Raw genomic sequence first — 25,823 nt, 5'->3', positions numbered from 1 at the left:
ATCTTGAAAGATTAAAAATAATGGTCTATCTATGACGTTACTTAATTCCTGCAGTACTCGCGGGTGTATCCCATCCGGGCCCGGGGATTTGTCAACTTTAGTGATTTTTAGATGCCGCCGTACTTCCTGCTGGGTTAAGCAAGTGACATTTAATGGAGAATTTTTGTTATCACTAATCATGTTTTCTGTCATGCGATTTTCTTGTGTAAATACGGTTGAAAAAAAATCATTTAGCATATTGGCTTTTTCCTCATCCTCATTTCCTTGCCCCACCCAATGTTGGATAGCAACCAGCAGAGTCCTCACCAGCCGGTCAACTACCAACCTCTCCACCATCTGGGCTGGAGCCAAAGTCTAAGGCTGGAGTCACCTCTTTACCAGCTGCAGGAGGTCATAAGCCTGAGACCGGGCGGGTTGGGTCTCCACATAGGCCCATGAAAATACACGCTGAGCCCTCATGTATGTGTGGCACCCCAGGGGTCTGGTTTTCCACAGTAACAGCAATGTTATGTCTGAGAGCAGGTGGGAGGTCCTTTGGTCAGGGATCCTGTGCATGCCACACCTCCTGCCCAGTCTTGGGAGGGGAAGAACTTCCCCTATATAAAACCCGGGGCTGAGGCAGGGTGAGGAGTCAAGGAGAGTAGAGACAAGAAACAGCAGAAGCAATACTACTACGAGTCAGGGGCTGGCAGCTGCAGAGCTCGCCCTGACTGAGAAGCTTTCTTACCGGACCCGGCGTCCGAGGCTGTGGGGACTAACTCTTACCCAGCAGCAGAAGCCGACCGGCAGGGGATTTCAGGTCCTCAGGCCCAGAAACCCGAAGGCACGGTCACACGCGTGGGACCAGCACCGCCATCGTGGAGCGGAAGCCATTAGAAGGCCCCGAGTCACCGGCCATACGGGTGAGCACCACACGGTACACTCAGGGACGTGGGCTACTTATATCCGCTTCTAGCAAGGTAGCCAGAAGAGTACAGTCAGTTTGGGAGGCCTACAACTCCGCCTGGCCAGGGGAGATCCCATCTGCTCAAGGACTGACCAGGCCCCGTTCACTAGCAAGTACTCCGGGAGGGTCTATCGTTGTTACCAGTAAAGACCCTGAATTACACCGCACCGTCTCTGAGTGGTTCCTGCTACCCCCATCATCCACATCTGCTGCCCTGAGGCCATACCCCTCCCGTTGGGGGGTTATACCATCTACACTGCACCATCCATCCACCGGCCTCAGCGGACTGTCCTGCAGCGGCAGCTCCATAGCTGCATTCAACGGGTGGCGTAGTCGTCCTGCATCTACCGCTGTTACATCGCCGCTCAGTTTGACTCCCTGGGCACGGACCGGGTCACCGCCACGAGACTACAACCCTCAAGAGATCCGGCTCCGGGTATGCTCCCGCGTTCGCAACGCAGCGCGACACAGGCCCAGGGGCGCGTCAACTTTGGCGTAGTCGGCAGGATTTCGTGCCCGCAACCACCGGGTACTGCGTGCCTGAAAAGCAAAGACTGTTCAAACTTACCAGTGGTGAGGTTTCCCGCCATCCGGCGCCATCTTCTGCCTTCTTCCCGCCATCCGCGAAGTTTTCCCGCCATCCGGCGCCATCTTCGGCCTTCTTCCCGCCATCCGTGGAGTTTTCCCGCCATTGGACGCCATCTTGAGGACGCCGCGCGGGAAGAAGAGGGGCGTGGACTCCGAAAGCGCGCGAGAACTGAAGCCCCGCCTCACGTCCGGACGTTGCGTAAGGTCCTGGAAGGAGCCCAGCAGACGCCGACGTCACCGGAGCGCGACGGAAGGTCCTCAACCCTGACGATCTACTGCGGAGCCGCGGCCTACGGAACAGGATCATCGCAAGGTAGGCCACGGTCCACTAGGGGGGAGGAAGATGTCGGATGCGGAGGAGAGCTTCACTGCCTCAACCCCCGCCAGCGCCACCGCTGCTGCAGTTATGCCCTTCACCATGCCCTATATCCCGGGAGCAGCTTGGCTACCCCAGTACTCAGGGGAGTCACATACCCTGCATGACTTTAGAGAAAAGCTGGATAGCCTCTTCCAGGTGTACCCCCTCACAGAAGAGCAAAAAGTGAGCATCCTGGTGGCCCAACTAACCGGGGCAGCCAAAAGGGAAGTAAAATCCTGGCCACCTGGGAGGAAGACTGTCGCAGGGATACTATCCCGGCTGAAGGATACCTTTGATACCCGCACCTCAGCCGAGATTAAGCTTAGATTCTATGGGTGCAAGCAGCGAGCGCATGAGAGTATAAGGGACTATGCACTAAACCTACAAGAGGCCCTGAGGGCCATTAAGCAGACCGACCCTGATGGAGTGGGAAATGAGGACAGGCTGTTGACCGAACAATTTATAGAGGGACTATATTGTAATGCCCACCGAACCCAGTTGCGGGCGATGGCCTTACAGGATCCCCATCTGGGCTTTGCACAGTTCAAGGACAGAGCCATCCGGGTGCTCCGAGAACCGGCACCGGGTGGCGTTGTGACCCACAGGCGCCAAGCTATCACTTACCACCAGGAGGCGGCGCCCTTGTCGGCAGGGCCTGTGGGAGCTGATGCACAGGCTTTGGACAATGACCCGGCTCCAGACCTACACCATCAGGTCCAAGAGCTAGCTAAGAGCGTTGCTGCGCTAACCCGAACTGTGCAGTCTTTACAGGTTTCCACCCCAGGGAAGATCCAGCTGGCATCCGGACCGGAGGACATCCCGTGGCGTCGACCAAGGAGGACCCCACCGGCCAGAGGAAGACCCAGTGACCGATACAGCGAAGACGGACGACCCATCTGCCGCCGCTGCAATCAACCCGGACATATGGCAAGGTACTGTTCTTTAAACGGGCACAACCTGGGGTAGAGGGCCAACCCCCAGGAAAAAGATCACCAGGCCCATCGAACTGGCGCGACAGATATGTGGGAGGACGTCCAGTCTTGCCTGTGGTACTGGATGGCATTCCCATGAGTGCCCTACTGGACACCGGGTCACAGGTCACCACCATCCCGTACGTGCTCTTTAAGCAGTACTGGAATGACTCGGATATTACCCGCTACCCTGACGACGACTTGAGTATCATCGCCAGCAATGGCCAGCCCGTGCCACAGATCGGATTTAAAGAGGTGACCATCAAAATCGGTAGAGTCGAACTGGCAGCACAGGGACTGATCATTGTAGATATTGACAAACATGAGAGTCACCCAAAAATAACTCTAGGAACTAATGTAATTGAAAATTGTCTTGCAGAGGTGATTTTCCTTTTACAGCAGGTTGCCAAGAACGCCAGCTCCGGCGAGCAGCGAGTGCTCCAGAAAGAGATCCGGGCACTGATGCGACGGCAACAGGTGGAACTCTCCGGCGGTGAGATTGGTAGCGTAAGAATGTGTGACCCTTTTCCTATTGCCATGCCCCCAAAAAGTGAAATGATGATTTGGTGCCGGGCAGCTATTGGTCTGAGAGGTAGGGATTACCAGGCAATGGTAGAACCAGTTTACTCGGACAGTAGGCCCACCATTTTGACAGCACGGGGGGTGGTTGATGTACGCCATGGGAGGGTGCCCGTTCGCATAATAAATATCGGGGAGAGGGAAGTGTACCTGCCCCGGTATGCCACGCTAGCCAAATTATATACCATTAACCAAAATTCTATACAATCTGTGGAACCCTTGCCTCCATCTCACCCGGAGGAAGGTAACGGCTCTAAGAAAAACATGGAGGACTGGTGTCAGCAACTACATCTGGGTACTGACTCCACTCCCGCACACCAGAAACAAGGAGTCTATCGGGTGGTTCAAGAGTACGAGAGAGTGTTCAGTAAACACCCGTTAGACTTCGGGCGAGTCAAGGAGGTAGAACACCACATCCCCACGGGAGACCATCCTCCTATAAAAGAGAGGTATCGACCCGTACCCCCTGCCCACTACCAACACGCCAAGGGGATGCTTAGAGACATGAAGGAGGCTGGGGTGATCAGGGATAGCTGTAGCCCCTGGGCAGCTCCACTAGTCTTAGTCAGAAAAAAAGACAACACCATGAGGATGTGTGTAGATTACCGGAAAATCAACCGTATCACACACAAGGATGCGTACCCCTTACCAAGGATAGAGGAGTCATTGGCTGCTTTAAGATCTGCTAACTTCTTCTCTACCTTGGATCTCACTAGCGGGTACTGGCAGGTTCCTGTAGCAGAGGCGGACCGGGAGAAGACCGCATTCACCACCCCGATGGGACTTAGCGAGTTCACCTGCATGCCGTTCGGACTCTGCAACGCACCAGGAACCTTCCAACGACTAATGGAGTGTTGTCTGGGCCACAGAAACTTCGAGACGGTCCTGTTGTACCTGGACGATGTCATCGTATATTCCAAGACGTATGAGGACCACCTGAAACACCTGGCGGAAGTGTTCGAAGCTCTGGCGAGTTACGGCCTAAAGGTGAAACCCTCCAAGTGTCACCTCCTGAAACCAAAGGTGCAGTACCTGGGACACGTGGTGAGCGCTGACGGAGTGGCTCCCGACCCTGATAAGATCACCGCAATTAAGGAATGGCCAAGCCCCTCCAGCGTAAAAGAAGTGCGGCAGTTCCTCGGGTTGGTAGGCTACTACCGAAGGTTTATTCCCGGTTTCACCAAAAAGGCAGCACCTATGCAGGACCTCCTGATAGGCCAGTCCCGGAAGGCCAAGAACCAGAAGCCGCCCTTCAAATGGGAGGAGCTGGAAGAAGAGTCCTTCCGCCAGCTGAAGATGGCCCTCACGGGGGACGAAATCCTGGCGTACCCGGATTATAGCCAGCCCTTTATCCTCTACACCGACGCCAGTAACATCAGGCTAGGAGCCGTACTGTCCCAGATCCAGCAGGGGAAGGAACGAGTAATCGCCTACGCCAGCCGAAAACTGCGACCCACCGAAAGGAACCCCGAGAATTACAGCTCATTTAAGCTAGAGTTCCTGGCCGTAGTATGGGCAGTCACCGAGCGCTTTAAGCATTACCTTGCTTCTTCCCGGTTCACCGTGTACACGGATAACAACCCGTTGACACACCTGGACACGGCAAGACTCGGTGCCCTGGAGCAGAGGTGGATGGCCCGTCTGTCCAACTACGAGTTCACAATCAAATACCGGGCAGGACGCTCCAATACCAACGCGGACGCCCTGTCCAGGATGCCCAACCTGCCGGACGGAGGAGAAGATCCGGAGGGACTGGAAGAAGTTGAACTCCCTGCGTTCCACCGTCATGGGACTATCCAGTATTCCCACCGGGTAAGGAGTAAGCAGGCTGCTACGTTGAACCCCTTACCCCACTACAACTGGGCGGAAACGCAAGACAGCGACCCTGCCGTCCGCAGGTGAAGGAGATGCTGACTCGGCCGGAGGCTCGCCTTGAACCAGACGCTCCGGAGGAAGCCAAACAACTATGGGCAGAGAAGAGTCGACTGTTCCTTTACAAAGGGAAGTTGTGCCGCAGAATGGTTAACTCCCGGACGCATGAATTACTCTGGCAAGTAGTGGTGCCACGAAGAGACGCAGCCATGGTGATGGAGGCATACCACGACGGAGCTGGACACTTCGGGTGGAAGAAGCTGGAGTTCCTGCTGCGCGAGCGGTTACACTGGGTAGGCATGAGGGGAACCATCGAGAAGTGGTGCAGAGACTGTGGCCCGTGCAACCTGAGAAGGAAGGACCGTGCCAGCCAGAAGACTCCCCTGCAGTCCATCGTCACCCGGCAACCGTTGGAACTGGTAGCCTTGGATCATGTAAAACTGACCCCAAGCAGAAGTGGCTACGTCTACGCGTTAACCATCGTGGATCATTACTCCCGGTTTCTGGTTGTCGTCCCCGTCAAGGACTTAACAGCTCAAACAGCAGCTAGAGCCTTCCAGCAGCACTTTTGCCGTCCAGACGGGTACCCGGACCAAGTGCTGACGGACCAGGGACCTGCCTTTGAAGCGGAGGTCTTCCAGGAATTCTGCAATCTGTATGGCTGCCGGAAGATAAGGACGACACCCTACCATCCGCAAACTAATGGACTTTGTGAGAAAATGAACCAGGTGGTAATGGATCTTCTAAAAACGTTGCCCCTGGAAGAACGCAGTCTGTGGCCTGAGAAGTTGCCCGATCTGGTGGACCTATACAACCACATCCCGGTAGGTTCCACCAACTGTACCCCGGCTTACCTAATGAGGGCAAGACCTGGTAAGTTACCTGTTGACCTGGAAATGGGAGTCCTGACACCCGAGGACACTTCACCAGAAACAGACTGGGACACAGAGAGGCAGCAGCAGTACCGGAGAGTACAGGAGAGCGTGGAGCGAAGTCTCTGTCAGGCTAGGGAAAGACAAGAGAAAACTTACAACCAGTATGCTCCCGCTGTTCCCCTGGTACCCGGAGAGCAGGTCTTGAAGAGGAAGAGACGGCTCCACAAGTTGGACGACCAGTGGGAGAAGGACCCGTACACCGTACTGCCCTCAAGCCACGAGAACCCGAAGGTTTGTACCATCAGTAAAGACGGAGGGGAAGCCACAGCCATTATATCCCGGGACCACCTGAAGAAGTGTCCCGAACAACTGAGGAACCCTGAAGAGGAACAAGAAGACCATCGACCCGTAGAGGAAAGGGAAGATATGGTTAGTACTGTGCTCGGGGACTTCCCTCGGTCTTGGACTCAAGTCAATGGTGCAGTTGTGGTACCCGTGCTCACCTTCCTCCAACCAGCATCCCAAGCACCTACGGAGCAACAGGTAGAGCTGGAAGAACAGCCGGTCCGGGAGGCAGAAGACTCCACACAAGCAGAACAGGAGGATCAACCCTCTGCTTATAGTGAGCCTGCCGTACCCCTAGTGAGACAAAGAGCCGGTAGACAGCTGCCCAGTTTACCCTTGACAGCTCCTACACCCTGTAGTTCAGGGCCAGACAGTCAGCTCCGTAGGTCCACTAGGGCCACTAGAGGCCAGTTACCCGCACGCTGGAGGATTTGAAGTGTATAAATTGTTTTATTTATGTTTATCTGTGTATTGTTGCTTGTGTATAATTTTGTGTTTCCAGTTATTTTTAGGAATCCTTGGTGGATCTACCGGGAATCCTTGTACAATTAGTTGGAGCGTAACCCAGGATGGACTAGAGACTGTTAAGGACTCGGGGTAGGACAGACCCCTACCTGGTTACGTCTCCCTGTTTTGGTGAAATGGACACCTTGTTTTCTTCAAAGACTACACCCGGTTACGGACATGCCGTGACCACCTTTATGTGTTTCTTCTTATTGTACTATTATTGTTGTTATATCTTGTTATGTTTTTCTAAAATATGTTTAGTCCCGGAGTACTAAATTTCACTAGGGGGGAATGTGGCACCCCAGGGGTCTGGTTTTCCACAGTAACAGCAATGTTATGTCTAAGAGCAGGTGGGAGGTCCTTTGGTCAGGGATCCTGTGCATGCCACACCTCCTGCCCAGTCTTGGGAGGGGAAGAACTTCCCCTATATAAAACCCGGGGCTGAGGCAGGGTGAGGAGTCAAGGAGAGTAGAGACAAGAAACAGCAGAAGCAATACTACTACGAGTCAGGGGCTGGCAGCTGCAGAGCTCGCCCTGACTGAGAAGCTTTCTTACCGGACCCGGCGTCCGAGGCTGTGGGGACTAACTCTTGCCCAGCAGCAGAAGCCGACCGGCAGGGGATTTCAGGTCCTCAGGCCCAGAAACCCGAAGGCACGGTCACACGCGTGGGACCAGCACCGCCATCGTGGAGCGGAAGCCATTAGAAGGCCCCGAGTCACCGGCCATACGGGTGAGCACCACACGGTACACTCAGGGACGTGGGCTACTTATATCCGCTTCTAGCAAGGTAGCCAGAAGAGTACAGTCAGTTTGGGAGGCCTACAACTCCGCCTGGCCAGGGGAGATCCCATCTGCTCAAGGACTGACCAGGCCCCGTTCACTAGCAAGTACTCCGGGAGGGTCTATCGTTGTTACCAGTAAAGACCCTGAATTACACCGCACCGTCTCTGAGTGGTTCCTGCTACCCCCATCATCCACATCTGCTGCCCTGAGGCCATACCCCTCCCGTTGGGGGGTTATACCATCTACGCTGCACCATCCATCCACCGGCCTCAGCGGACTGTCCTGCAGCGGCAGCTCCATAGCTGCATTCAACGGGTGGCGTAGTCGTCCTGCATCTACCGCTGTTACATCGCCGCTCAGTTTGACTCCCTGGGCACGGACCGGGTCACCGCCACGAGACTACAACCCTCAAGAGATCCGGCTCCGGGTAAGCTCCCGCGTGCGCAACGCAGCGCGACACAGGCCCAGGGGCGCGTCATATGTATTGACCCCCAGTCGGGCAAGGATCTCACCTTTGAACCTCTGGTAGTCCTGGGCGTCCTCCCGACTGAGGTCGAAGTAGGCCTTCTGGGCATCGCCGACCAAAAACGGAGCCACCACTTCTGGCCACTGGCCGGCTGGTAGATTTTCCCGCTTTGCTATGCACTCATAAATGGTCAGAAAGGCTTCCACGTCGTCCTTCTGTCCCATCTTTCTCAACGGGGAGCAAACCTTGTCCCGGGCCTCTCAACGTTCCGGGGCTGGTGCCGCCAGGGCAGTGAGCTGCTGCATGATCAGCTCATTGGTTTGCTGTTGCTGCCACTGCGTGTGGACCAATTGCCTTAACAGATCCTCCATTTTGTCCACAGGTTTGGGCTGAAAGCTGGCAGGCCAGATTGTGGTCATGCAGCTGCCGGTAAGGTATGCCTCAGTCACATTGCCCGCATTCTCCACCAAGCTGTAAGGTGGCGGTGTTCACACTGTGCAGTAACTAAGGCAGTGACCCAAGCAAGTCCAACATAAACAGCTTTTATTCAGCAGCTTACAGGTAAACAGAGAGTCCTCCGGTTCGCAGCTGGGTTAACATAAGTCCATAACAACGGTTGCCTTGGGCAACGGCCGTGCCGCTCAGAGCCTGACAGGTGCAGAGCCTTCCCAGGTGTAGGTTCAGCTACACACAGACCCGCTAAGCTTTCCTGCTACGTTCCTAGCAGGTCCCAACACTGAACAACACTAATCCTTAATGCAGGGTTTTTAAAGGACCTGTGGCAAGAGCTACTTGAAAACCCGGGTTGGAGGGAGGAGGCCGCCCCACTGCCTTCCTGTAGCCTCCTCCAAGAAATGAAGGCCATGCCGGGTTTTACTAATCTGCCTTAGCCAGATAGCCTGACCAGGTCAATGCTCACCTTCATTCCTGCATTGCAGCCGCAGGTGTGTCTGTGACGGCAATGCACTCCAATGGATTTAATAGGTCTCTGGGCACATTGTGGGGCATATATAACGTCCCTCGTATACGATCCCAGTCACTGCCTCACAATATATTTATCATATACTACTAGTGATGAGCGAGTACCGTAATATTCGTAATCGCTATACTTGTAACGAGTACTTTGTAATAATCGCGTATTCGTTCTGAATAGTGAGTACAATGTAAGTCAATAGGAAATGCGAGTAATTTTCTGCTGGACCCTACAAAGGGGTCTGGGGGGCTGTGGAAAAGGCTGAAACGGATGGGAAAGTGATGAAACAGAATGGGAAGAGCCTGGAGAATATGCCTGCATGCATTTCTGACACACATATGGTTTCTGGGAATAAGTTTGTCGCAGTATTAGGCCACTTTTACAGACACACAAGAACAACTACCAAACCTAACCTAAATTGCATTTAACAGGCCAAGAAGGTTAAGAAACAGTTTTTCCTGCATAATCACTTGTATATAAGGCTAAATAAACCAGAGAAACCAAAAATATATCCCTTTTAGCGTTTGTTCACACATACTGTTGTGGCTTTTTTCGCCTTTTACAATTGGGAGGTCCCTGACTTATACATTTTGTAGGTCCCTCTGTCATACAACATTTTTAGTTCGCTATTCCCCAGCACTTTACAAGCACAGATAGAACGCACCAGTAGGTATATTGATCTTTGATCTGAGAGGCCTCAGGTGGCTCTGTAACATGCGTTTTGGAAGGACTGCTGTTAGTTAGACATTTGGGCGGTCCCTCCATCATTGACATAGTGGAACACATATTCCATAGCAGTTTACAATGTGGCCATTGTAGCGTTGGGCTTGACCCTCCTCCTCCTCCTCCTCCACCACCATGTGATACTTCAGCCCTGAATTCAAATGTTCAGAGGGCCTGCAGTAGGCAGGAAAGTTGAGTTTTGTGAGAGCCCTCGTGTGGCCTTGTAACATACATTTTGAAGTGCCCTCCTCTAGAAATTTTGGTCCCTCTTGTGTACATTCAAGAATGCCCTCACTTATTCATATTGTAGGGCCCTCACTCTATTATTTAACTCATTTAAGGGCAGAGACTACAGAGAAAAAGGCCAAGAGACATGGAGTACTAGAAGGTAGCAATGAGTGCAGCCTGCGATCCTCAGGTATGGCTGAACTCTGTGAACCGGAAAAATAAAGTTGCACTAGTCAACTGGATGACGAGCTCAAATATATCACTTGTGCAAGTCAATGGACAAAGGATATATGGTGCACCCCTCCAGGATGGGTTGGAGAAGCTTCTCCAAATGGCTCAGAGATTTTGATTGTCAATATTCCCCAGATTATATAGCAAGAGAAGACTTCTTGATACTGTACTACTTAGTCCAGTGCAGAATGTGCTTCATATTTCCAAAAATTTGTCCTGGGGGCTGTGTCATAAGTGCAGGAAGATTCCATGACAAGGGCCTCCCTTGACAAACATTGTTTACGATGAAGTACTGTAGTAGTTGTGGCCCTCAATTCAAGTTTTCAGAGGGCCATCAGTAGGTCATCAACAGTCAGTGTAAATTTCTATTGAATATTTTTCCCCTATCTCAGTCACAATGTGGCACAAGCCAGACATGTTTTTTGCCAAATAGGGTGACTGACAGTACATTTCTATTCAATATGTATCCCCTATCTCAGTCACAATGTGGCACAACCTGTGACAAGGGCCTCCAATGACAAATATTAGTTTGGTAGGACCAGATTTGTCCACATGAGTCATGGTTGACGCAGGTAGCCACCATCCCAAGGGCCTGCAATCACAAATAGTAGTTAGGCTGGAGTAGGAATACTGTCCTGGTTTGTCCACTGCACAATGTGCATAGGGTTTGTAAAATATAGCCCTATGGGCTGAGTCAGGGTTGACTCACTATTTTGGCTGTGATAGCTAGCTTGGCTTGTGCCATCAACATCTGAAAATCTGTCAACAAAACCCAAAATGCCAAAAAAGTCTTTTGTTAAGGGACGTGGACATGGTGTTGTCAGTGGTGTGCGAGAAGGCACTCAGTCTGTGTCAGGTCAGAAGAAGCTTGATGCATCCACTATGTTCCTGGAAAAATGTCCAGGTCTGGAACGTAAACGTGTGTGGAAGCCAGAAGAGCCAGAGCAGATTCTGTCTTGGATAGCAGACAAGGCCTCTACGCATTTGTCAAGCAGCAACAAATCTTCCACGACCACACAGTCTACTGTGGATACACAGAAGGCTGGCCCATCCAATCCTGAAGCTGGTTCTCCTTCCTCCTGCCATTATCAGTCACAGGAAACATACGACCTCAAGCTTGGCCACTCCGAGGATCTGTTTGGCACATATCTTTTGGTTGGCTCTGGCCTATCACCGTGCAGCATTGAAGAGGGACAAGAGGAGGTGGTGTGCGTTGATGCTCAAGTATTCGAGGACCTAAGGCCAGAAGAATGCGCCTTGGAGGAACATCATTTACTGTCTCCAGAGGTGGAGGCTGATGATGATGAGACACCTGTTGCCATCAGGTCAGCCTACAATGTCAACTGGGAAGGAGGATGAGATGGAAGACGGGGTAGTCGATGATGAGTCCACTTGTCTGACCAGGACCGTTGTCACGCATAGCCATGATAGCAACACAGAAAAAGATGGATATGTAGCACCAACACAGGCACCAAGGGGTCGTGGTTTGCCCAGAGTGAGAACTGGGTCAACTGTTCCCAAGAGCAACCCCGCTGTGCGCCAAGTCAGGGCAAGGGGGCATTCAGCTGCTGTGTGGAATTTTTTTCTGAAAGTCCTTCAGAGAAAAACATTGTAGTCTGTAGCATCTGCCATACCAAGTTGAGCAGGGGTCAGAGCAAAGGCAACCTGGGCACCACCAGTATGCGAAACCACATGGCAGCCAAGCACCTGAGTAGGTGGAGGGAACACAAGGGTACCAAATCTGCAACTGTGGGTCAAACCAATGCCATGTCGCCTCGGCTATGTCCTTCAGAATCTGCTGTTCAGGAAGCAGACACTCATACCTCCTGCCCACAAGCTGCGGTTGCTCACACACAACAAACATCAACCACATCCACTTCCTTGTCCCAGCGAAGCGTCCAATTGTCCGTGCCTGAGAGCTTGGAAAGAAAGTGTAAATACCCAGCCACACACCCACAGGCACATTGCCAAATTACTAGCTGTGGAGATGTTCCGTTTAGGCTTGTTGGAACACAGTCTTTCAGTGATCTCTTGGCTGTGGCTGCCCCACGATACACTGTTCCCAGCCACCAGCCACCACTATTTTGCCCCATGTGCCGTCCCTGCGTTACACAAGCATGTGTTAAACAATCTGAACCGTGCTCACCAACACCGCAACCGGGAAGTTCCACCTAACAACAGACACCTGGACAAGTTGTTGTGGACAGGGACGATACATTTCTGTCACGGCACACTGGGTGAACCTGGTGGAGGGTGGGACAAAGGCACAAACTGGAACATCACACATCCTACCCATGCAAAGAATAGCGGGCCCAACTTCTGTCAGGGTTTCTGCCTCTTCATATTCCACTTCCTCTCTCCCCTCCTCCTGCTCCTCATCCTCTGCTGAATTACCCTCCCCATCACTGCCAAGCTGGGACCTGTGCAGCAGCACATCGGCAAAGCAGCAAAACGCTCTGCTGAAGCTGCTCTGTTTAGATCAGAAAGCACACACTGCAGCAGAGCTGTGGCAAGCTTTACAACAACAGACCGATCAGTGGCTCTCCCCGCTGCACCTCCAATCCGGTCTGGTCGTCTGCGATAATGGGCGTAACCTGGTGGCGGCTTTAAAGGTCAGAAAGCTGGTACACGTGCCATGCATGGCTCACATGCTGAACCTAGCTGTTCAAAAATTTCTGAAAACTTAACATGACTTGCCGTACCTTCTTGAGAAGGTGCATCATATCAGCGCTCATTTACGCCATTCCTCTACCATTTTTGCTGTTCTTACAGCGCTGAAAAAGCACTTGAATTTGCCAAGTCACCGACTCATTTGCGACCTGCCCACGCAGCGGAACTCAACCTTATCTCATGTTGGCGAGGATTAGTGAACAGCAGAGAATACCAGCTTCAACATGCTAGTCAGACTGAGAGTCAGCCACCACACATAACAACTGTCGAGCGGGTGTGGATCGCTGACATTTGTGAGGTTCTTGAGAACCTAGAGTACTGCACCAACCTCATGAGCGGTGATCAGGCTATTATCAGCGTACACAACCAGCTGCTGTGTCTCTTGAAACAATCACTGCATAATCGCAAAGAGGAAGCTTTGAGTGCCCAGAATTCCCAATAGGTGATACTACCCAGCTCAGCCAATATTCTGAGGCAACATTGGGTGATGAGGGGGAAGATGAGGGGGATGAGGAGGGAGAAGACTTGTTTTTCTGTGATACTGAGGGGACTCGTAATGCTACAGAGGAGACACCCAACCAAAGCTTCATGTCTGTCCAGTCTGGATGGGCTGGAGAGGAGGATGTGGAGGAGGAGGCGAGTCAGCGTGAGGAGAGGATGGGTACTGTTTCTACTGTTGGGCACACAGAAGATTTGCCTTTTTGATGCTTGGCCCACATGGCACAGTTCATGTGTAAGAGTCTGTATCAAGACCCTCGTGTGATACACATTTTATCTAACAATAATAATAATAATATAATAATTTTTATTTATATAGCGCCAACATATTCCACAGCACTTTACAATTAAGCGGGGACATGTACATACAATAAATTCAATACACGGTAAGACAGTTTAAACAGTTACATTTGGAGTGAGGTCCCTGGGGCAATCATCACTGAAAGGCGCACACGACTCTCCATGGAAAGTGCAGACAGACTTACTCTTATTAAATCCAACAAGGACTGGATATCTCTACAGTTTGTAATCCCTCCAGATGACAATGACGTGCCCCCTAGGACCGTGGGGTACTCGCCACCTGGTCGGTTGGTTCCTTGGGATAGTCACAGGGGCATGACACGTTCCAGGGCCCTGGGCGGTCAATAAAAAGGACAGTTTATTTAAGGGAAAAGTTTTGTGATGCCACCAGTGGTATGCGGCTATAGGTGGCCGCCGCTGCTGAAAGAGACTGCTGGGGCCGTTGGTGACGCTGCTGTGATGGATTTGCTCCCCACGGATAGAGCGGGGCCCCAGGGCTACCGGTACGGTTTACGTAGGGGATTGTGGATGTTGGGGTGCAGGACTGAGGGTGCAGATAATGACCAGAAGACACAGGAATGGTGGCTTCCTCTACCTTTACTTGATGTTTGATGGTGCAGACCGGTGTACTGGTAACAGAAGGTAATGGAGATCTGGGCAGCCTAGGAGCAATTTGGGATCCACCTCGCCAGGTGGGGTTGTAGGCCTTCCTTCTGCGCTGTCCTCTTTGGCCCTGCTGCCTAAAGCTATGCTGCGGCCCTCTTTCCTGAGTGATCGTTAAATCCTAGCCCGTATGGCAGGCAGCTCGAGCTTTTTACAGGTGTCGCTCCTTTGTGGCGACTCCGAGCTCTAGTATGCTGCTGAGCAGCCGGGTGTTTGGTGGGGCCAGGAGACCTGCAGTCTCCTGCCCTCCGGATTTAGCTGCCGGGACTTCAGTACCTGAGCAACCACGGACTCCGGTGTCCTGTTTCTGGCGTTTTTCTCTGGGGCGAGCTTGGTCACAGCTCCCTTCCCCAGGTTCTCCCTTATCTTCCACTCACTCTCCTCCGTCCCCACCTGACTCTCCTCCATCTCCAACTAACTCTCCTAACCCCCGCCTCCGGGCCCAATTTAAAGGGGAAGCTCCCCTGAAACCGGGTTAGAGCTCCCCCTTCTGGTCTGGAGCCAGGAAAAGTGTTGGATGCTGGTGTTACCTGATAAGGGGACCATTCCTTGCGTCCAGGCATGGCATCACCCCCTGTGAGGGAGGCAATGCCAATGTGGCAACCGTACTTCTGGGGTGCCACATTCCCCCCTAATTAAATTCAGTACTCCCGGACGGAGGACACCTTTAACAATTAACAACAATAACGATTTATATTATCAAAAATTTACAAAGTCTCAAAAAGGCAAAAATTGCAGAACAGAAAAAAAAAACAAAAAAAAAATTTGGAGCAATCATTGCAGTGCTTATTCTTTACGCCGCTATCCGGGAATTGTCTTTTTCCGGGTACCTGAAAGTTGGTTGCTGGGAACCGCCTAAACCCACTTCGTGTATCGTTCCTGGGCGTGGCTTCATGGCACTCTGTCGGTGGGCCTGGTTTTCGGCCACGCCTGCGGTTTATTTTCAAGGCTAACAATTAACTTTACTCAATATTGTTCTGACCACATCTAGTCCTGTGGTCCATTTGACCATAAATGTAATAACTATATGCACTCACGATTGCTTAAAAGTTCTTACAGGAAGTCTCTGTAGGCTCTCAAGCTTAATGGTTGCAATTATATGCTATACACTATTATCTTATTGCACCTTAGTCCCTATAACGGGCAGGGAGCTGACCTCTGGTACTACGGGTTGATCTACGCAGTACAGTTATTGCTAATGACCTACCCGGGTCTCTAGTGTCTACCGCTGGTGTGGTGGGTGCACTATTCACTACGCTACTTGTGAACCTACGTAGTACTGGTATACCAGATTGTCTTCTGCAAACTCCTAAACTCACCATGGGACTGACAGATTCACCGCTAGCAGGGGGTAGATTCACTCGTTCCACTGCGGTTGTGGCATCTGTTGCTGGGACCATCTGGTCTCCCAGCTGTTCTAGATTTTCTGTGGCTTCTGGTAAGGCTACTTGGGGAAAGGTCAGGACAGGTACCATGATTGCGGCTTGGTTCACCTGAGTCCAAGACCGGGGAAATTCTCCAAGGAAGGTTTGGACCATCTCTTCCACCTTTTCTGTGTGCTGGGGGCTGTTTTAGTCTTCCTCTTGGTGTCTCAATTGATCAGGGCATATCTTTAGGTGATCTCTTGAGCCTGCCTTGAAGTCTCTCCTCCATCTTTACTGATGAGGCATACCTTGGTGTTGTCAAAATTTGAAGATAAGACGGTGTATGGCTCAACCTCCCACTGATCGTGTAATTTGTGAACTCGTCTCTTCCTTTTGAGTACCTGTTCTCCAGGTGACAAGGGAACTGCAGGTGCGTGATGATTATAAGTTCTTTCCTGCCTCTGTCTCACCTGGGACAAACATCTCTCTACACATTCTTGCATCTTGCAGTATTGTTTCTGCCGCTCCGTATCCCAGTCTGCATCTGGTGATGTCGTCTCAGGTGTTAAAACTCCCATGTTTAAGTCAATGGGTAACTTGCCAGGTCTAGCCCTCATCAGGTAGGCGGGTGTACAGTTGGTGGAGTTCACTGGGATTTGGTTATATAGGTCTACCAAATCCGGTAACTTCTCTGGCCACAGGCTACGCTCTTCAAGGGACAGCATATTCAACAGGTCTATTACCACCTGGTTCATTTTCTCGCATAACCCGTTGGTCTGGGGATGATACGGCGTCGTCCTTATTTTCTTGCAGCCGTACAAGTTACAGAACTCCTGAAACACTTCTGCTTCAAATGCTGAGCCTTGGTCGGTAAGCATTCATTCAGGGTAACCGTGCAGGCGACAAAAGTGTTGTTGAAATGCTTTGGCTGCCGACTTAGCCGTCTGATCCTTCACTGGCACTACTACCAGGAACCGGGAGTAGTGGTCTACTATGGTGAGAGCATAGACATAGCCTGACCGGCTTGGAGCTAGCTTCACGTGGTCCAAGGCTACCAGTTCGGTGACTATGGGCTGCAGGGGAGCCCTCTGGCTATCACAGTCTTTCCGTCTCAGGTTGCATGGACCACATTCTTGACACCATCTCTCGATTGCTTTCCTCATGCCAACCCAGTAGAATCGCTCACGTAGCAGGACTTCTAACTTCTTCCACCCGAAGTGTCCTGCTCCATTGTGCATACTTAGACGTACGCCTCTAAGACCATTGGCGCATCCCGCTTCGGGACTACCACCCGCCAGACCAGTTTGTGTGTCCCTCATAGATGAACAGCTTGCCCTTCTCCTTCCACAACTGTTGGGTCTCCAGTGGAGCATCTGGACCAGGGTGCGAGTCAGCTTGTGTCAGCAACTCCTTTACTAGGCGGACAGCCGGGTCGCTATCCTATGTCTCTGCCCATCCATGGTGGGGCAATGGGTTAAACGTGGCCTCTCTGTTGGCGGAGTGCTTGTTCCTCACACAGTGGGAGCACTGGGTCACTCCGTGACAATGGAAAGCCGGTAGCTATATCTCCTCCAGCTCTTCCAGGTCTTCTCCCCCATCTGACAAGTCGGGCATCCTGGACAATGCATGAGCATTAGCGTTTTTATGCCCTGCCTGATACTTTCTGGTAAACTCATAGTTGGACAGCCGGGCAATCCATCGATGCTCCAGGGCACCTAGCTTCGCCATTTCAAGGTGGGTCAGCGGATTATTGTCTGTGAAAATGGTAAACTTCACTGAAGCCAGGAAGTGTTTGAAGCACTCCATTACAGCCCAGATTATGGCTAGAAACTCCAACTTAAAGGAACTATAGTTGTCGGGGCTCCTTTCTGTGGGACGGAGCTTCCTGCCCGCATAGGCAATCACTCTTGCTCTGCCTTGCTGTACCTTGGACAGCACCGCTCTCAATCCCACATTGCTGGCATCAGTATAGAGTATAAAGGGTTGGTCATAGTCGGGGTAGGCCAGGACTTCGTCTCCCGTAAGAGCCACCTTCAGCCGAGTAAAGTATTCTTCTTTCTTTTTTACCCCACTCGAACAGAGGATTAGGGTTCTTGGCCTTCTTGGACTGGCCCACTAAGAGGTCCTGCATGGGTGCCGCTATCTTGGTGAAACCCTTAATGAATCTCCTGTAGTAGCCTACCAGCCCGAGGAACTGCCACACTTCCTTGATAGTGGAGGGTCTTGGCCAGTCCTTGATCATAATAACTTTTTCAGGGTCTGGTGCTACACCTTCGGCGCTTACCACATGGCCTGGGTACTGCACCTTGGGCTTCAACAGGTGGCACTTGGATGGCTTTACTTTCAGGCCAAAACCGTATAAAACCTCAAACACCTCGGCCATGTGCTCCAGGTGGTCTTTGTACGTCTTTGAGTAGACGATTACATCATCCAGGTACAGCAGAAAGGTTTTGAAGTTTTTGTGTCCTAGGCAACACTGCATTAACCGCTGGAATGTTCCCGGGGCGTTGCAGAGCCCGAATGGCATGCAGTTGAACTCGCAGAGGCCCATTGGTGTTTGTAAACGCGGTCTTCTCTCTGTCTGCTTCTGCCACGGGAACCTGCCAATACCCACTGGTGAGATCTAAAGTGTAGAAATAGTTAGCAGATCTCAGATTCCTCAATTCTGGGTAATGGGTAGGCGTCCTTATGTGTAATGTGGTTAATCTGCCTATAATCAACACACATCCTCATTATACCGTCTTTCTTTCTAACGAGATCTAATGGAGCTGCCCAGGGGCTACAACTATCTCTGATCACCCCAGCCTCCTTCATCTCCCGTAACATTCCCTTGGCACATTGATAGTGAGCTGGGGGTACAGGCCGGTACCTCTCTTTAAAGAGTGGAAGATCTCGTGTGGGGATATGATGTTGGACCCCTTTTACCTGACCAAAGTCTAGTGGGTGTTTGCTAAAGACTCGCTCATATTCTTGGACCACCCGGTACACCCCATGCTTTTGGTGCGAAGGGGTGGTGTCAGTGCCTACTTGTGGCTTCTGACACCAATCCTCCATCTGCCCCTTGGAGCCATTGTCCTCCGCCTGTTCGGGCGGAGGCAAGGGTTCCACTGCCTTTATTGCGTTGTTGCTGACAGTGAACAGCTTAGCAAGGGTGACATACCGGGGTAAATGGACCTCTTTCTCCCCACAATTCAGGATGCATATCGGTACTCTCCCCTTGCGGACATCGACTACACCCCTGGCCGTCAAGATGGTGGGCCTATTATCAGAGTACACGGGTTCTACCAGCGCCTGATAATCTTGACCCCTGAGACCTATTGCTGCCCGACACCATATTAACATTTCACTCCTGGGGGTATTGCAATGGGGAATGGATCACTCACTCTGACACTACCGACTTCTCCACTGGACAGCTCTACTGTTGTCTCTGCATCAAGGCTTTGATCTCCTTCTGCAGAACTCGCTGCTGACTAGAACTGGCAGTCTCTGCGACCTTTTGCAACAAAACAATAATTTCCCCAAGACAATTCTCTATCACATTGGTGCCTAAGGTTATCATAGGATGTATTTCTCGGCGATCATTATCTACAATAATCAACCCTTGTGATGGCAATTCTACTCGGCCAACCTTTATGGTCACCTCTTTATACCCCACCTTAGGCAATGGCTGACCATTAGTGTTGAGCGAACATGCTCGACACTGCTCGGTACTCGCCCGAGCATATCACTACTCGGGATCTTCGGCGAGCACCGAGCATTTTCAGATTACTCGTGGGGGAGCTCGGGTCTCCGCCCTGCACCTTTGGCGCTCTTTACAGAGCCAATGAACATGCAGGGATTGCCAGCCAGTCACTGTATTGCTGCAGCCATGTTGGTTTTGGGCATTACAGTGATTGGCTGGCCGCATAGCGTCACCTCATGTATTTAAAACCGGGCGCCGCCATTTTGGACCCAGTCGCTCCGGATCAGATGGTGTAGGGAGAGTGCTGCTGAGCTAGGGAGAGATTTATTCTGCTAAATAGGTAGTGTAGGGTCTCTAAAGCCTGCAAAATCAAACAAACAGTCCTTCTCAGGACTAATATCTATCCCAGATATCAGGCAGGCAGGCTGTATAGGAGACGCAGTGGTTATACCAACAAACACTGCATTACAGTCCTGTGTGCAGCTTTTCAAATTGCTAGACTTAGCCCAAGGTCTCAGGGGCCAGGAAAAATCCTTTTTTTTTCATCTAAATCCTCTTTTTTTTTCCCTCAGTCAGACTGTACAAATACCCATCTTATTAACCTTTTGGTATCCCCCCCCCCCCCCAAAAAAAAAAAAAAAAAATTGAGTGTGTCTGTGAGTGTTCAGACACAAATATATATGTTTAAAAGAGTCTGGTTTCGGCCAGATAACTAGAACTGTGGTTTTGCAGTTCCATGGTTCAAATCTCTGTATTATTTTTTGCCTTTTTTCCATAAAAAAACAGTTTGAGTGTCTTGCTGACTGTTCAGACACAAATATATCTGTTTAAAAGATTCTGGTGTAGGCCAGAGAAATATAACTGTGGTTTTCCCCTTCCACGGTTCAAATTGGGGGGTAATCCACCTTTTTACCTTTTTTACATAAAAAAAAACTGTTTGAATGTCTCGCTGACTGTTCAGACACAAATATATCTGTTTAAAAGATTCTGATGTAGGCCAGAAAACTAGAACTGTGGTTTTCCTCTTCCACGGTTCAAATCTGGGTGTAATCCACCTTTTTGCATAAAAAAAACAGTTTGAGTGTCTCGCTGACTGTTCAGGCACAAATATATCTGTTTTAAAGATTCTGGTGTAGGCCAGAGAACTAGAACTGTGGTTTTCCTCTTCCACGGTTCAAATCTGGGGGTAATCCACCTTTTTGCATAAAAAAAAACAGTTTGAGCGTCTCGCTGACTGTTCAAACACAAATATATCTGTTTAAAAGATTCTGGTGTAGGCCAGAGAAATAGAACTGTGGTTTTCCTCTTCCACGGTTCAAATCTCCTTTCTATTACCCTTTTGCCAATGGGCATGGCGCGTGGCAAGGGACGTGGAACTTGACGTTCTGGTGATGGTGCGTGCAGAGGACGGGGTGGCCAAGGTAAAAATGTGCCACAACCAACAGCCACATCTTCTCGCTCTCAGTTCTTGACCGAATTACTAGGGAAGCACACAACAGCACCACTATTGCAAACTGATCAGTGTGAACAGGTTATTAATTGGATAGCAGATAATACTTCCAGTTACCTGGGCACCACCACCTCCGGTCTGTCTTTCACACGGTCAAGTGTTAGTAGCCGTGAGTCTCGACTTCATACTCCTCCTCACCCTGATGCTCCTTCCTCTCACTATGCCGAGTGTCGTCAGACAGCAACTGATCCCACAGTTGGACACTCTGAAAAGCTATTCACTGGTCCATTTTCATATTTGGGCCCCTCGCCTGCTCCACTTGAAGTGGTGGAAGAGGAGATCCCATGTAGCGATGGCCAAATATTTGAACAGCCACGGCCACAGGAAGGCGACGCTGGCAATTTGTCACAAGAGGTGGTCAATGACGAGACACAATTGCCACGAAGTGAGGAGGAGGACCGTGGTGCGGAAGTGGAAGAGGAGGAGGTGGTGGATGATCTAGCAACTGATCCAATGTGGCAGGAAGACACGCAGAGCGAAGCCAGCAGCACACAGGGGGAGGGAGGCAGAGTACCCCAACAGGCAGGAAGAAGCAGTGTGGTGGCCGCAGACAGAAGGCGGGCAACCGTTCCCCGTAACACCAACACGGGGGACGTTGCCAGTACAACCAGTAGGTCTTCCAGAGTCTGGAATTTTTTTAAAGACTCTGCTGATAACCCCAAAAAGGCCATTTGTACCACCTGCCAGGCCAACATTAGCAGGGGTGACAAAACTACCAGCCTGAAGACCACCAGCATGATCAGGCACATGTCAGCAAAGCACTCGACTTTGGGGGGTGAACCCCAGGGTCCACGACCAGTGTCAACGTGTGTCACCACTGCTTTTTCCGCTGTTGTGCGTGTAAGAGAACCCCTTGTTGTGCATGCAAGGCAATCTCCTCTCCATACTGCATGCAAAGATGCCCCCTCCTCTCAGTCTTCACTTGTTATGGCAGTTTCTCAAGAAAAAGCATCAATGTCCACGTCCACGTCCCACTGCAGCGTTCAATTGTCCATATCCCAGACCTTTGAATGAAAATTCGCAGCCATCGCCCCACAGGCCACAGTCCTAAATTCGCACATTTCACGATTGCTTGTGTTGGCAATGCTGCCTTTTAGGCTGGTGGAGACTGAATCCTTCCGCAACCTTATGGCAGTGGCCATCCCTCTGTACTCGGTCCCCAGCCGACACTATTTTGCCCGGTGTGCCATCCCCGCACTACACAAGCACGTGTCCCAAACCATCTGCCGTGCCCTCAACAACACAGTTACTGGGAGAGTCCACCTGATAACGGACACATGGACAAGTGCTTGTGGCCAGGGATGGTACATCTCCCTAACGGCACACTGGGTAAACATAGTGAAAGCCGGGACCCAGTCGGACCTTGGGACGGAACACATCCTCCCCACACCGAGGATTGTGGGTCCTATGTCAGTCAGAGTTGCCCCCACAGTGTACAGCTCCTGTGCATCATCCTCCTCCTCCTCCTCATGTTCAGCCTCCATCTCAGATATCACCACATCAGTTACAAGCTGGAAGCACGGCAGTACTGCCTCAGCCAAGCGGCAACAGGCTGTGCTGAAACTAATAAGCTTAGGTGATAAACCTCACATTGCTTGTGAGTTGTGGACAGCTGTGAAAGAGCAGGCAGATCTGTGGCTGAGACCGCTGAACCTACATCTAGGCATGGTCGTGTGTGACAATGACCGTAACCTGGTGGCGGCTCTGAGGCGAGGCAAGGCGAGATCACACACGTACCATGCCTGGCTCATGTGCTTAACCTCGTGGTTCAGCTGTTTCTTAAATCGTACCACGAGTTGCCAGATCTGCTCGTCAAAGTACTCCGCCTGTCAGCTCATTTTCGGAAGTAGGCTACAGATTCCGCCGCCATTGCTGTGTTGCAGCAGCGTTTGCAGCTTCCAGCACACCGACTGGTGTGTGATGTCCCCACACGTTGGAACTCTACCCTCCACATGTTGCAAAGGATTTGTGAGAAGAAGAGAGCAGTTGTGGAGCACCAGCTGCAACAAGGCCGTCGATATTCAGGTCAGACTCCACACATAATACCTCAGGAGTGGACCTGGATGTCTGACATACGTACCATCCTGAAAAACTTTGAGGAGTCGACCAAGATGGTGAGTGTCGATGACGCATCATTAGCATCAACATCCCACTTGTCTGTCTTTTGCAACACTCTCTGCAGAGAATTAAAGAGGAGGCATTGCAGCCAGAGTATGATGAGATGGATCAAGAACCCGTAATGGGTGATTACACACAGCCCAGCCTCATCTCATCCCAACGTGCATTGGGGGACAATGAGAGAGAGGAGGAAGAGGAGGAGGAGGAAGAACAGGTGCTGGTATCATGCGCTGTAGACGGTAGTACCTGTACAACTGTCATACCGTCAGTTCAGCGTGGGTAGCCTGAGGACAGGGGGGAGGAGGAGGAGGAGAGCTTGGTCAGTCGTCATCTTGGTGAGGACATGCAAGTCTTGCCCGTTACCAGTCTGGAACGCATGGCTGACTTTATGTTACGCTGCCTTAACCGTGACCCTCACGTTGTCAAAATGTTGGGTGACAGTCATTACTGGTTGGTGACACTTATAGACCCCCGCTACATGGATAACTTTCACTCTCTTATTCCTGAGGTGGAGGGGTCTACAAAAATGTGGCAGTACGAGAAGGCCCTTGCTGCAGAACTGTTAAAAAAATTACCATCTTAACACGCTAGTGGCAGAGGTCACAGTTAGTTGCTCAACCAAGGCGTACAGGCAAGAGAGACACAACTCCAATCCAGCAGAGGCAGGGGAACACTGTCAACGTTCTGGGACAGTTTTCTGAGACCCGCCCAGCTTACAGGCCCTGAGGCGTGGGGTACTCTCACAAGGAGTGGAAATGTTTCAAAAGATGGTGAGGGAGTACCTTGCCAACCGTACCAGCATCCTCCGTGATTCCTCAGTGCCTTTTAATCATTGGGTATCCAAGCTGGACACTTGGAATGAGCTTGCTCTGTACGCCTTGGAGGTCCTGGCTTGCCCTGCCGCTAGCGTGTTATCAGAGCATGTTTTTAGTGCCGCTGGGGGAATTATGACTAATAAGCGCACTTGCCTGTCAACTGACAATGCTGACAAGCTGACCCTTATCAAAATGAACAAGGGCTGGATTGGGCCAGACTTCTCATCACCACCAAATGACATCAGAGTAACATAAAGTTAAATCCACTGTGTTATTTCGGGAGGTGTATTCCCATGCACTGCTTCACACCCACACATGGGTATACGCTTCCTCATTTCGGCTGTTTTTTGCTCTTCTCCTTATTCTCAGCCTCCACCACAACTATACCACCAGGGTGACCGTGGTCCGTGTTGTCAGTATTGCAAGTTCCTCTGTCCTAATTTTTGGCAGCTTTTGCTTGGAAGGCATAGGCAAAGACTATGGGTGATCCACTCCCCAATAATGGGAATAATGTTTTTAATATGCTGTACTGCATGGCTCTTGTAAGGGGCATTGCAAGTTCCTCCGTCCTAATTTTTGGTAGCTTTTGCTTGGAAGGCATAGGCAAAGACTATGGGAGACCCACTCCCCAATAATGGGAATAATGTTTTTAATATGCTGTACTGCATGGCTCTTGTAAGGGGCATTGCAAGTTCCTCTGTCCTAATTTTTGGCAGCTTTTGCTTGGAAGGCATAGGCATAGAATATGGGACACTCACTTCCCAATAATGGGAATAATGTTTTTAATATGCTGTGCGGCATGGCTCTTGTAAGGGGCATTGCAAGTTTCTCCGTCCTAATTTTTGGCAGCTTTTGCTTGGAAAGCATAGGCAAAGACTATGGGAGACCCACTCCCCAATAATGGGAATAATGTATTTAATATGCTGTACTGCATGGCTCTTGTAAGGGGCATTGCAAGTTCCTCCGTCCTAATTTTTGGCAGCTTTTGCTTGGAAGGCATAGGCAAAGACTATGGGAGACCCACTCCCCAATAATGGGAATAATGTTTTTAATATGCTGAACTGCATGGCTCTTGTAAGGGGCATTAAAATCGTCTTGTTAAGCTGCTGTAACCTCCACGTCTCTTCCAAGGGTCATTGATACTGTATTTTTATTCCACTGTAACCTTCATCACTCTTCCAAGGGGCATTGATATTGTCTTTTTGTTCCACTGCGACCTCCACCACTCTTCCAAGGGGTATTGATATCGTCTTTTTATTCCACTGGGACCTCCACGTCTCTTCCAAGGGGCATTAAAACCGTCTTGTTAAACCACTCTGAACTCCACATCTCTTCCAAGGGGCATTAAAACCGTCTTGTTAAGCTACTGTGACCTCCACGTCTCTTCCAAGGGGCATTAAAACCATCTTCTTAAACCACTCTGAACTCCACGTCTCTTCCAAGGGGCATTAAAATCGTCTTGTTAAGCTACTGTGACCTCCACGTCTCTTTCAAGGGGCATTGATATTGTCTTTTTATTCCATTGGAACCTCCACCACTCTTCCAAGGGGCATTGATATTGTCTTTTTATTCCACTGCGACCTCCACCACTCTTCCAAGGGGCATTGATATTGTCTTTTTATTCCACGGCGACCTCCACCACTCTTCCAAGGGGCATAGATATTGTCTTTTTATTCCACTGGGACCTCCACGTCTCTTCCAAGGGGCATTAAAACCGTCTTGTTAAACCACTCTGAACTCCATGTCTCTTCCAAGAGG

The sequence above is a fragment of the Phyllobates terribilis genome, unplaced genomic scaffold (genome assembly GCF_046119375.1).
Source record: "Phyllobates terribilis strain yellow unplaced genomic scaffold, ASM4611937v1 Scaffold_1__5_contigs__length_1240528914, whole genome shotgun sequence".
NCBI lineage: Eukaryota > Metazoa > Chordata > Amphibia > Anura > Dendrobatidae > Phyllobates > Phyllobates terribilis.
The sequence above is the reverse complement of the archived record's forward strand: the minus strand, read 5'-3'. Positions refer to the sequence as shown.